The following is a 13138-nucleotide window of genomic DNA, read 5'->3' as shown; positions in this document are numbered from 1 at the left end:
AAGGCACGTATTTAATCTTTTAAATGTTTAACCTTGACCGCGTATGAAATCTAAACGATTTAAATGTTGATTTTGAGTGGGAACTGGTCAACCATCGCGTCCAAGTGAGTTGTATCGCGTTTGGAAGCATCGCCTAACACGACAGACAGAGGTGAAACGCGACGGGCTGAATACCCTCGAACTGGTCACCTTGTTACGTTCAGGTGGGATTTATCGCATTTTGGCAATCGCGGGACGCGATAGATTGTCGTGAAATGTGATACTTGAGCAGAACTGGTATTTTAAATGCATTATTAAGGGGTTCTTGAAGGGTGTTTTGGTCTTTTCACTTGTGAACGAGTTATAAGCCCCAAATCTGGTCCAAACCTTATCCCAACCTCATTTTTCACACACTTCACCTCCCTCTTCAAACCTTAGAGTGAGAAACCCATTTTAGAGATATAAAGCTTCATTTGAGGAAGAAGAAGGTCGTTTCGGGTTAAGGCGCTAGAGGAAAAGTTGTTCACCTCATCAACGGCATCATTTTGATAGTAGTGGTAAGTTCTAACTCCAAGTTACATTTTGTTGCTTTGATATTCAAGTTAGGGTTTGAGCTTTAACTGTTGAGAAAACCCATCTAGACCTCAAATGGGTTATTTGTAGCTAGTTATTGTTGTTGTTGTTGGGTTTTGGGTTGGTTGATGATTTAGCCATGATTAGGGCTTTAATTTGGGTATAATCACTATGATTAGTGATTATGTTGTTGATAGAACCCAAATAGGTGTTGTAGGAAGCTTGATTTTGAATTGGGTCAAAAATAAGGGTTTGTAAGTTGATTTTTGTAAAGACAAGTGTTTGAAACTTGTGGTTTAGTTAAGTTGGCATTGTTGGAACCATTTTCTCTAGTGTAGATGATTATTGGTAAGTTTGGGCATGAATCGTGTTTGAAAGTGCAATTGGGTCGAAATTACACTAGGTGTCAATATGGGTTGGTTTGTAATCCACCCTAATCGTGTTGTTTGTTATGTGTTAAATGAAATAGGTACTTTCCTTTGGCGATTGCGGATTGTGATATTGCATACATCAAGACGACAAGGTGAGTGTCAATATACTATGTGCATATGTATGTATAGAATGGGTGCGGGTAGGGTGAAGTGATCCTCGGCTATAGAGCTCACTTCACATATAGATGAATTTGATGGACTTGTGTAATAGGTCCAATTGGCACGGTTGTACATTTTGGTTGACCACCTTTGGCGAGGTGCACACTTTGTGTGTACGTTATCACATGGGCTTGTGATTTGGATAACCCCTATGATGTTGATTTATATAATCCCGACGACGTGGGTTTGGTTTTTGGTTTGCGGTTGATTAACCCCGAGGATGTGGATTTTTATAATTCCGGGACCGTGGGTTATGGTGTGGGATGTGAATATCGGGTTATACGTATTCATAATATTTAGGGTAGTTACGTTTGTCCCTTTTGGTTGGACTCATAGTTTGAGGTAGTGAATATCGGGTAGTTCGAATTCACTAAGGCTCGGTTTACGTGGCCATCCTCGGTTATACTATGTAGTGAAGGTGTGATGCCCCGTACAAAACCATCATGTACGAATCATCAACAACATGATCATTACAAGGTTAAGTACTATATGCTGTAATAAAAGAAGTTGCATTCACGATAAAAAGGTGACGTCATAACCGACATCAAATATTTTACAATAAAGGTATACTTCAATGAGCGGAAGCAATAAATAAGTGTACGTGACCCCAAAGGTCGTTACATAACATAGTTTTAAAAGTAGTAAAGTTTGAATGCAAGGTAAAGTAGTTCATGCGATGACAACTCTAATCAGCGGGTGTCTACAGCACGACTAGTACACAGCGAAAGCTAACCTCAAGCACCTGAGAAAAACATGCTTAAAATGTCAACACAATGGTTGGTGAGCTATAGTTTAAGTATAACAGTAGTGTAAGTAGGCCACGAGATTTCAGTGCTACAACGAGCGTTTCAAAAGTATGTAAAAGTATATGCTTATCCGTGGGCACTTGGTAACTAACTTAACGTTTATACCCCCTGAAAGTACACTTGGCAAGTGGGTATGATTACGAAATATTAATCACTCGTTAAATGCTAGCGCGACTAGCCCGAGTGGGGATGTCAAACCCTATGGATCCATATCTAAGATTCGCGTTCACGGTTCAAAAACCAATGATTAAACGTTACCGAGCTAAAGGGAATGTTTGTGCCGTTGTATAACCCACACATATATAAGTTTTTAAGTACTCGTGCCTAGTATGTAAAACATAAAACGTGCATGTATTCTCAGTCCCAAATAGTTAAATTAAAAAGGGATGCTATAACTCACAATGATAATGTAGTCGTAAAGTCGGTTCGGAAAAGGTGTGCAAGTAATCGGTCCGAAGGTCCTCAACCTAAGTCAAATAGTACTAAGTCAGTAAATCGTCCGAATAGTTTTAAAAGTATGTAATTAAGGTCTTAAGGGTCATCATCATTCATCATTTAACAAAAGGCGTAAAGTGAGTTTCGTTTATGAATGTATTTTAAAACAAAGTATGACTTCAGTCAGTCACCACGGTCTCTACCCTCACTGAATTAAGGTGAGACCAGTGGCCATGGCTCCGTATATGAGTCCCTTAAGTGTGGTAAAAATTCCAGAAGCAAACTCGTCTTCGTTTGACCGTGGTGACGGTTTAAGTGCGAGTAGGTCTGAAATTTCTGCACAACGTTAAAAGGACCTAGTGACGATCGGAGGGTCATAAATCCTAAACCGTAACTCGGATGAAGATGAGTCTTATATGAAAAGTTATCTACATGAACTGAGCTATCTGAAAGTAAAGGTTAAAGTAGCCCAGGTGTAATGGTCTGTTACAGAAACCAGAAGAACAGAAACTGTAAACAGAAAACAGAAAAGTAAATGGACATAGTGACGCTCGGAGGGCCGTAGATTCTAAACCGTAACTCGGATTAAGACGAGTCTTATATGAAAAGTTATCTAATCGAAGAGTTCTATCTAAAAATCATGATCTCAGTAGCCCAGGTCTACTGGTATGTTACAGAAACAGCAGGTCAGTAGGGTTTGGACAGAACAGTAAGTTTAAGTGAGTTCCGGTGGTCTTGGTGCTTGATGTTCATCATGGTTCTCATCCTTGATGCATATAGCTTCAAGTGTACAACTCATTGATGTGTTTGCATCATCTTAACCAAGATTTGGCCATCATAACACTAGTGTAAGTCTATGATATGGAGCACAACTCACTTAAGAGTTGTATGAAGTTTGATGAACCAAAGTTGCATCAAGATCATATATTCAACACATGCATGAATTAGAAAAGTAACATTGTACTACAAACTTGAAAATAAACTAACTAATCAAAATCTTAAGTGGTTAGTTTGATCTTGAAGATCCAAGACCCAAAATTTATTAAGTAAATTTTTATGTTCTTGAACCTTTTAAAGTTAATCTATAGTTCAAGATAAATGAGATCAAAGTTAACTTGTAACACTTGACCATCTATAACCAAAATCACGATTTTAATACATGAACAAATGAGGAAATAAACTAATTACAAAAGTAGTAAGTTCATGAGTTTCATCCTTTTAAAGATTCAAGCCTAAATCTTGATCTTTAGAAAGTAAACTTTTAAGTTTACTAACATGCATTCAAGTAATGATTCTTACAACCATGAACTTACAATCTTTTAAAACAATAGAGGTAGAACATAAACTAGGGAGTTTTGTTCTTGCATGTTCTTGTTAACACAAGATAAATGAAGAATCAAACTAGAAAGTTTGCTTCTTAGTAATTTGTATGTAACAATAAGGAACTAGTAATCAAAACAACTACAAATAAGTAACAATAACAAGAACAAGTAACAACAAGTAAATGATGATGATTAAGAGGTGTTGTGGTTCGGTTTTAGCAAGGAGAAAGAAGGGAGAATTGCTCATAATACTTACAAGAACTAGAGAGAAAAAGGAGAGAAAGTAGATGCAAGGTTGAAGTGTGAAAGGGTGAAGTGGAACAAGAGTTTATGTAGTCAAACTTGGAAACCAAAAACCCCCCCTCCCCATGCTTGTGGCCGTGATTTTCCACCACCAATGAGGGTGGGAGATGCCCACTAACACTTGCATGCTTATTGACTAAAAGGATGGTAATTAAGGGTGCATGTATGGGGATGAGGTGCAAGTAAATGGTAAATAGATTTTTACTAAGTTTTTCATCTAGTTAAATCCTAAGGTAGTACTTACATGGGTGTTGGGCTAATTAAGTCCATTAAGGTGTAGGGTGGGCTTATAAGTCCATAACCATGAGTCCACAACATTTAGCAAGCCCAAGTTCAAGTAATTCACAAATTATTCCAACTAAAGCCCAAGTAGTTAACTAATAACCATAGTTAATCAAAGTGATTACTAAAACTAATCATGAATGTAAATAATATGTGAAAATATTATTCGTGTAAGTTCCGGGTGTCACAAAGATGTTTCGGGCATTAAAGAATCAAGTACGGGCAATCATGGTAACAAGTAAATGTAATAACATACATTCGTTTAAATCACACGTATTAATAATAATAATTACTAATAAATAAACATTGGAAAATCCAGGGTTGTTACATCACCCACCTGTTAAAGAAAATTTCGTCCCAAAATTTTAAGCTGAGGTAGATGGAGGAGTTGGGAAAAGGTGAGGATACTTCCGCATCATTTGATCCTCTCGCTCCCAAGTAAACTCAGGTCCTCGTTTGGCATTCCATCGTACTCAGACGATCGAAATCTTGTTGCGCTTCAAAGTTTTGATCTCATGATCCATAATTTCAACAGGTTCCTCCACAAAGTGGAGTTTGTCATCAATCGTAAGTTTCTCAAGTGGTATGATAAGTTCGGGTGCAGCAAGACACTTCTTCAAGTTTGACACGTGGAAAGTAGGATGAACTGAACTCAATTGTGCTGGTAGATCCAAACGGTAAGCAACGGGTCCAACACGTTCCAAGATTTCAAAAGGGCCAATGTATCGTGGGTTTAACTTTCCACGTTTTCCAAAACGGATCACACCTTTCCAAGGTGCAACCTTTAACATTACACGATCACCAACATTGAATTCAAAGTCCTTACGTTTAAGATCGGCATAACTCTTTTGGCGATCACGGGCAGTCTTAAGTTTAGCTTGAATCTGAGCAATCTTCTCCGTGGTTTCGTGGACTACCTCGGGTCCGGTGATTTGATTTTCACCTACTTCAGCCCAACAAATAGGAGATTGGCACTTACGGCCATACAACGCTTCAAAAGGTGCAACATTAATGCTCGAGTGATAACTGTTGTTGTACGAGAATTCGGCTAGTGGCAAATGCCTTTCCCAGGCCTTTCCAAAATCAATGACACATGCACGCAACATGTCTTCCAACATCTGAATCGTTCGTTCACTTTGCCCGTCAGTCTGAGGATGATAAGCAGTACTCATGTCAAGACGAGTTCCCATGGCTTCTTGCAAAGAACGCCAAAATCTAGAGGCAAAACGGGGATCACGATCGGAGATGATCGATAAGCGTACACCATGACGAGATACAACCTCCTTGATGTATAGTTGATCAAGTCTCTCCATCGTATCCGTTTCCTTTATCGCTAGAAAGTGTGCAGATTTAGTAAGGCGGTCAACAATAACCCAAATAGTATCGTATTCGCCCACCGTCTTTGGCAGCTTTTTGATGAAGTCCATTGTTATCATTTCCCACTTCCATTGTGGGATTTCCGGTTGTTGGAGTAAACCAGAAGGTCTCTGATGCTCGGCTTTAACCTTCGAGCAAGTCAAACACTTATCAACATAAGTCGCAACGTCTTTCTTAAGATTCGGCCACCAATACTGTTCCTTAAGGTCGTGGTACATTTTTCCCGCTCCAGGATGAATCGAATATCTCGATTTGTGTGCTTCATTAAGTATAAGGTTCCGTAGATCTCCATAACGAGGTACCCAAATTCTTCCGGCATAACATCGGAGTCCAGTATCTCTAACCTCGAATCGAGAGATAAGTATGTTTAAATGTTCATGAGATATATTCTCCTCCTTGAGAGCCTCATCTTGGGCTACTCAGATCTGATTGTTGAGGTTTGAAAGGATGGTGATGTTCAGAGCCCGAACGCGAAGAGGTACCGTCCTCTCCTTTCGACTCAAAGCGTCAGCTACAACATTGGCCTTGCCAGGGTGATAACGGAGTTCACAATCGTAGTCGTTAAGCGTCTCGATCCATCGACGCTGTCTCATATTCAGTTGCTTCTGATCGAAGATGTGTTGAAGACTCTTGTGATCGGTGAAGATAGTACTTTTAGTTCCATACAAATAGTGTCTCCATAATTTGAGCGCGAAGACAACGGCTCCAAGTTCGAGATCGTGAGTTGTGTAGTTCCACTCATGAATCTTCAATTGTCGGGATGCATAGGCAATAACCTTTGATATTTGCATCAATACGCAACCAAATCCATTCTTCGATGCATCGCAATAAACAACAAAGTCGTCACTGCCCTCAGGAAGCGATAGGATAGGTGCGGTGGTTAACTTCTTCTTCAAGGTTTGAAATGCTGATTCGTGTGCGGGTTCCCAAATGAACTTCTTGCCCTTGTGAGTCAGTGCGATCAAAGGACGCGCAATCAGAGAGAAACCTTCGATAAACCTTCGGTAATAACCGGCGAGACCCAGGAATTGGCGAATATGAGTCGGAGTGGTGGGGGTTTCCCACTTGCTGATAGCTTCAATCTTCGCAGGATCAACTTTGATACCCTGGTCGCTCACAACATGGCCCAGGAACTGTACTTCCTTCAACCAAAATTCGCACTTGGAGAATTTGGCGTAAAGTTGCTCTTGTCTTAAGAGTTCAAGCACTAATCGGAGGTGTTGCTCATGTTCTTCTCCGCTTTTGGAGTAGATGAGGATATCATCTATGAAGACGATAACAAACTTGTCCAAGTACGGCTTGCAGACACGATTCATGAGGTCCATAAATACGGCAGGTGCATTAGTCAATCCGAACGGCATTACGAGAAATTCATAATGACCATAGCGTGTCCTAAATGCAGTCTTCATCACGTCACTCTCTTTCACCCTCAACTGGTGATAACCGGATCGCAAATCGATCTTAGAGTAAACGCTCGATCCTTGCAGCTGATCGAAAAGATCGTCAATTCGTGGTAGTGGATACCGATTCTTGATTGTCAATTTGTTGAGTTTACGGTAGTCGATACACATACGGAAGGATCCATCCTTCATCTTCACAAACAAAATAGGTGCGCCCCACGGCGAAGAACTTGGTTGAATAAACCCGCGATCTAGGAGTTCCTGAAGTTGGCTTTGTAACTCTTGCATCTCGGAAGGTGCAAGTCGGTACGGTGCGCGAGCTACAGGTGCCGCTCCTGGCACTAAATCGATCTGAAATTCTACTGCTCTTGGTGGCGGTAATCCAGGCAATTCTTCAGGGAAGACATCGGAAAATTCGTTCACAATTCGAACGTCGTTCACGCTCTTCACCTCGGTTTCTACCGCTTTCACATGTGCTAGGACAGCAAAACGTCCTTTCTTCATAATCTTTTGCGCTTTCACGCAACTAATGAGGTTCAGTTTCGAGGTACATCTCTCTCCGTAGATGATCAGTGGTTCACTGTCTCCTTGTGGTATGCGAAGTGCTTTATCTCCACAGATAATATCGGCCCTTACTTTGGTCAACCAATCCATACCGACGATCACGTCAAAACTTCCCAGTTTGATAGGTATCAAGTCAATTTCAAAATTCGCACCAGCTATATTAATAATAGCCCCTCGGCCAATTTGGTCAACCTTTTCAAGTTTACCGTTGGCTACCTCGACAAGCATACTTTCTTTTAAAGGGACTAATGACCAATTTATCTTATCACAAAAGTGTCTACATACATAACTTTTATCGGCACCAGTATCAAATAGGACAGAAGCTAAAAGATTGTTGATAGTGAATATACCTGTCACCTAGTCAGGGTTCTCGCGTGCATCCCTTGCATTTACATTAAAAGCTCTACCTCGCGGTGGTCCACCGTCTTTTCGCTTGTCGGGACACTCATTCCTGAAGTGACCCGTCTTTCCGCATCCGTAGCACTTCTTCGGCCCGGTGGGGTTCACCCTTGCATTCGGGGTTGTGACCTTGCAATCCTTGCCTATATGTCCAGACCGTTGGCACTTCTCACAAACCACATTACAATACCCAGTGTGGTGTTTGTAACACCTCTTGCATTGCGGTAGGGTACCTTTGTAGTTCGGGTTGGAGCTCGTGCCGGGGTTGGGATTTCCACCGTTGTTGTGTCTCTTAGCGGGGGTCTGGTCATAGGTTCTCCCCCTGTTGTTGTTGTTGTTATTATCCCACTTTCGCTTTTCGCTACTACCAGCTTCAAACTTAGTCTTCTCCGACTCATCAATGAGAATCTGATTCATGAGGGTATGCGCCATGCGCATTGCTTCGGGAACATTCGGTGGTTTGGATGAGGTGACGTTTCCTTTGATGGACTTAGGGAGTCCCCAGAAGTATCTCTCCATTCGTTTGAATTCCGGGGTGACCATGGTCGGACACATCAGGGCTAGTTCCAAAAATCTCCTGTTGTAACCATCAAGGTCGTTCCCAACGGCCTTTAACTGCATGAATTCCATCTCCATCTTTTGTATTTCGGTTCTCGAACAATACTCATCAATCATTGCCGCTTTGAATTCCTCCCATGGCGTAGCATACGCCTCATCAATGCCTTTCGCTTGAGCTAACGTGTTCCACCACGTTAGCGCGCCGTCAGATAGCGTGCAAGAAGCAAATTTGGTTTTGTTGTCCTCTGAACAGTTGCTAACTCGGAATACTGATTCAAGCTTTTCGAACCATCTGGTGAGACCAACCGGTCCCTCGGTTCCACTGAAGTTATGTGGTTTGCAGCTCTGGAATTCCTTGTAAGTGCACCCATTTCGAACGGGTGGGATAACCGGTGGTGGTGGCGGTGGAGCTTGGAGATTTCTTTCAGCTAGGGCTGCAGCGACCCGTTCGTTGATCATGTCCTTAATCTGGGCGGCGGTAGGTGTGGATCTTCCGTTGGCCATGGTATTCTAAACAAACATTTTGACTCAAGTCAAAATCTAGTATGCAAATAGTAATAATACAGTATATAGTAATCAACATGGAATCAAAACATCTCATGTTATTAAATAACGCATCTAGGTACAAATACCACAGAATCATCGTACAGTAATGTAAATAGGACATCGTGCAAGAATTAAATAACGCAAAGTTCCATTCATTAATAATAATAAGTTTCATACATCTGAATAAGTCCGTACAATACATGAGTAATACAATAAACTATAACTAGATTACATATCGAAATCTAAATACAAAAGTCCTACGGTGAAGGCGGGTGAACTGCTCCTCGAGCTCAGTGACTCGAGCTCGGAGAGTCTCAATCTCCCTCATCAGTTCCTCGTTAGAGGGAGCTGTGGGGCAGGCGATGCAGGTGGGGCGGGTGGTGCGGGTGGTGCTGATGTAGATGGTCCGGCTCCGGATGTAGACGGTACGTCCCTAGATGTAAGTGGTCCGTATCTAAATCTAGGTGGTACGGTTCCAGGAATAGTCAATACGTAACGGGGAACCTTACGTATCTGTGGGTCGGCAGGGTATGGCACAACTCGTTTACGAGCAGTAACCCTACGACGATGGCCAAATGTGTCAGTAAAAGCGCGACCTCCATTCACCCCTGGAATGACGGTGCCGTCGAAACGGTACCGCTTCTTCGGCGGGGTGGAGGGTGCCTGAATAGGTCTATCAGCAGGATCCTCATCATCGCTGGAGTCGTCTGATGATGAAGAATCGGCGGATGATGACTCATCCGAATCGTGTGGTGGTGATACTGGTGGCTGAGCTGGTAATCCGAAGCGTCCGAAGGCGGCCAACATCTGTCTGTGTCTGCCTGGCAGAATCACGACTAAACGTCCGTCGGGAGTGCGTCGGCAAGGCGTGCGCATGTGGTTACGAAACGGCCCTTCCCCGAACTCCGTGGGGATCTCAATACCACCAATGCGGGGCTATGACCTCGAGGGTCCGGGAGCAGACACTGGAGCGGGTGCACTAGTACCAGCTCCGGAAGTAGAAGCGCCGGGATCACTAGTGGGTGTCGGGGCCGGTGTATCGGCAGTAGCAGCAGCATGTGTAGCAGTAGGTAGGGCGACGGGGTCTGAGTCTGTACAGCCTGAAATGCTAGTAGGTGGTACATCCGACATCTGAACAAGGAAAAATAAATTTTCCATGTCAGTAAGTCATAAAGCAAGCACGTATTAGGCCAACAGTTTAAATCATGTATAACAGTAACTAGCATGGCAATAACAGCAATTCATATGAAAGTAGCATGTAATCAAAAGCAAGTAGCATCATGCAGTAGTGATATCATGTAGTAGCATACGGCATATAGCAGAAAAAGTAAGCAGCGGCATGCAGTAAGTTCAGCGGAAACAAGTAAACTAGCAAGTTGTAGATTAGTCCTATTAGTGAATCCTACTCGGGTCGGTCTTAGACTCACTAATGCATCCTAATTCCCTACAACCAATGCTCTGATACCAAATGTGATGCCCCGTACAAAACCATCATGTACGAATAATCAACAACAGGATCATTACAAGGTTAAGTACTATATGCTGTAATAAAAGAAGTTACATTCACGATAAAAAGGTGACGTCATAACCGACATCAAATGTTTTACAATAAAGGTATACTTCAATGAGCGGAAGTAATAAATAAGTGTACGTGACCCCAAAGGTCGTTACATAACATAGTTTCAAAAGTAGTAAAGTTTGAATGCAAGGTAAAGTAGTTCATGCGATGACAACTCTAAGCAGCGGGTGTCTACAGCACGACTAGTACACAGCGGAAGCTAACCTCAAGCACCTGAGAAAAACATGCTTAAAATGTCAACACAACGGTTGGTGAGCTATAGTTTAAGTATAACAGTAGTGTAAGTAGGCCACGAGATTTCAGTGCTACAACGAGCGTTTCAAAAGTATGTAAAAGTATATGCTTATCCGTGGGCACTTGGTAACTAACTTAACGTTTATACCCCCTGAAAGTACACTTGGCAAGTGCGTATGATTACGAAGTATTAATCACTCATTAAATGCTAGAGCGACTAGCCCGAGTGGGGATGTCAAACCCTATGGATCCATATCTAAGATTCGCGTTCACGGTTCAAAAACCAATGATTAAACGTTACCGAGCTAAAGGGAATGTTTGTGCCGTTGTATAACCCACACATATATAAGTTTTTAAGTACTCGTGCCTAGTATGTAAAACATAAAATGTGCATGTATTCTCAGTCCCAAATAGTTAAAGTAAAAAGGGATGCTATAACTCACAATGATAATGTAGTCGTAAAGTCGGTTCGGAAAAGGTGTGCAAGTAATCGGTCCGAAGGTCCTCAACCTAAGTCAAATAGTACTAAGTCAGTAAATAATCCGAATAGTTTTAAAAGTATGTAATTAAGGTCTTAAGGGTCATCATCATTCATCATTTAACAAAAGGCGTAAAGTGAGTTTCGTTTATGAATGTATTTTAAAACAAAGGCTGACTTCAGTCAGTCACCACGGTCTCTACCCTCACTGAATTAAGGTGAGACCAGTGGCCATGGCTCCATCTATGAGTCCCTTAAGTGTGGTAAAATTCCAGAAGCAAACTCATCTTCGTTTAACCGTGGTGACGGTTTAAGTGCGAGTAGGTCTGAAATTTCTGCACAACGTTAAAAGGACCTAGTGACGATCGGAGGGCCATAAATCCTAAACCGTAACTCGGATGAAGACGAGTCTTATATGAAAAGTTATCTACACGAACTGAGATATCTGAAAGTAAAGGTTAAAGTAGCCCAGGTGTACTGGTCTGTTACAGAAACCAGAAGAACAGAAACAGTAAACAGAAAACAGAAAAGTAAATGGACATAGTGACGCTCGGAGGGCCGTAGATTCTAAACCGTAACTCGGATTAAGACGAGTCTTATATGAAAAGTTATCTACTCAAAAAGTTCTATCTAAAAATCATGATCTCAGTAGCCCAGGTCTACTGGTATGTTACAGAAACAGCAGGTCAGTAGGGTTTGGACAGAACAGTAAGTTTAAGTGAGTTCCGGTGGTCTTGGTGCTTGATGTTCATCATGGTTCTCATCCTTGATGCATATAGCTTCAAGTGTACAACTCATTGATGTGTTTGTATCGTCTTAACCAAGATTTGGCCATCATAACACTAGTGTAAGTCTATGATATGGAGCACAACTCACTTAAGAGTTGTATGAAGTTTGATGAACCAAAGTTGCATCAAGATCATAGATTCAACACATGCATGAATTAGAAAAGTAACATTGTACTACAAACTTGAAAATAAACTAACTAATCAAAATCTTAAGTGGTTAGTTTGATCTTGAAGATCCAAGACCCAAAATTTATTAAGTAAATTTTTATGTTCTTGAACCTTTTAAAGTTAATCTTTAGTTCAAGATAAATGAGATCAAAGTTAACTTGTAACACTTGACCATCTATAACCAAAATTACGATTTTAATACATGAACAAATGAGGAAATAAACTAATTACAAAAGTAGTAAGTTCATGAGTTTCATCCTTTTAAATATTCAAGCCTAAATCTTGATCTTTAGAAAGTAAACTTTTAAGTTTACTAACATGCATTCAAGTAATGATTCTTACAACCATGAACTTACAATCTTTTAAAACAATAGAGGTAGAACATAAACTAGGGAGTTTTGTTCTTACATGTTCTTGTTAACACAAGATAAATGAAGAATCAAACTAGAAAGTTTGCTTCTTAGTAATTTGTATGTAACAATAAGGAACTAGTAATCAAAACAACTACAAATAAGTAACAATAACAAGAACAAGTAACAACAAGTAAATGATGATGATTAAGGGGTGTTGTGGTTCGGTTTTAGCAAGGAGAAAGAAGGGAGAATTGCTCATAATACTTACAAGAACTAGAGAGAAAAAGGAGAGAAAGTAGATGCAAGGTTGAAGTGTGAAAGGGTGAAGTGGAACAAGAGTTTATGTAGTCAAACTTGGAAACCAAAAACCCCCCTCCCCATGCTTGTGGCCGTGATTTTCCACC

This window comes from Rutidosis leptorrhynchoides, chromosome 11, assembly GCF_046630445.1.
Source record: "Rutidosis leptorrhynchoides isolate AG116_Rl617_1_P2 chromosome 11, CSIRO_AGI_Rlap_v1, whole genome shotgun sequence".
In the NCBI taxonomy this organism is placed as follows: Eukaryota; Viridiplantae; Streptophyta; class Magnoliopsida; order Asterales; family Asteraceae; genus Rutidosis; species Rutidosis leptorrhynchoides.
This window is presented reverse-complemented; position numbering follows the sequence as displayed.